The sequence below is a fragment of the Austrofundulus limnaeus genome, unplaced genomic scaffold (assembly GCF_001266775.1).
Source record: "Austrofundulus limnaeus strain Quisiro unplaced genomic scaffold, Austrofundulus_limnaeus-1.0 Scaffold2075, whole genome shotgun sequence".
Classification (NCBI taxonomy): domain Eukaryota; kingdom Metazoa; phylum Chordata; class Actinopteri; order Cyprinodontiformes; family Rivulidae; genus Austrofundulus; species Austrofundulus limnaeus.
In genome coordinates this window covers 1-1,264 of record NW_013954477.1, presented here as the reverse complement: position 1 = coordinate 1,264, position 1,264 = coordinate 1, and positions in this window count along the sequence as shown.

Here is a 1,264-nt window from a genome sequence, read left to right as displayed (position 1 = left end):
TGTGTGTGTGTGTGTGTGTGTGTGTGTGTGTGTGTGTGTGTGTGTACCTTGTCAGGAGTGAGGAGTGGTAGCCCTTTTGGAGAAAGAAACCTAAACAGGCAAAAAGTCATTTTTGGATTAGTGGAGGATCTTTGCCATTCTGGGACACAACACAAGTCAGAAAACAACCCAGTTCTCATACACCACTATAGAAAATAACTCCTTTGAAATACAATCTTCACCCCCGCCTCCATTGATTATGGGGCAACAAGAGCAAAATGAAATGCTGAAAAATGTTTCCTTTATTTAACTAATTTTCTGAGTGTTAAAATTGTTCCACTAACATTTTATTGTCATTTAGCTCACATTTTGCTTATTTTTACTCAATGTTAAATTTAAATGATAGATTATTGTGTAAATATTAAAACCAAAATCTAAATGTGTAAATCTAAACATAAAAGTTAAATCTTAAATGTTGCAATTAAATGTTGAAGTTTACAATTGTGATCTGGATCACAGCCTTTGCTGTTGGAGATCAGCTATCATTATGACATCATTATCCTGAGACAATAGCAACTGCTAATATTGCTAATGCTGCTAATGCTTCCCTTCCAAGCTGACCTTCAAAGTGCTGGACCACAGGTACCATCCGCATTACACACATGTTGAATTTCAATTTTAAAGACTATCTTCAGTGGTGTAGCGTTAGCAGCTTTAGTGGCGTTACGTCATCATCCTGCAACCAAAGCAAATGCTAATGCTGCTAAAGCTGCTGATTTTAATATTTTAACATTTAAATTTTCAGTGTATTTTATTTTACACTTTGTGCCCCATAATCAATAACATTAATTGTTCATGGTCTTGTTTTCAAATTCATAAAGCTTACTAAAAGAAAGGACACCACGCACAAGCATAAATTGCCTGACTTATTGAATTCTTTTTATTCATTATAAACACAACTCAGGAGCAGCCAAAGAACGTGATACCTTCACATGAGTTGACTTAAAACTTTAAAGCAGTTCATGAAAATATAAATTTCAGAATAATTGCCTAAATTAAGTTTTTCTGTTTGTGTGCAGAATAGATTCGGACTTTGTGCCTTTAATTCGTGTCAAATTCACATCTTGCCGCTCATTGTGTGTGAGATCTTTTGTAATTCTGATATCATAAACCTGACTTCCATCTACTTGTGTCTGCTGCTGCTTTGCTTAATCTCATTTTGCTAAGCTGTGTGCCACACACACACACACACACACACACACACACACACACACACACACACACA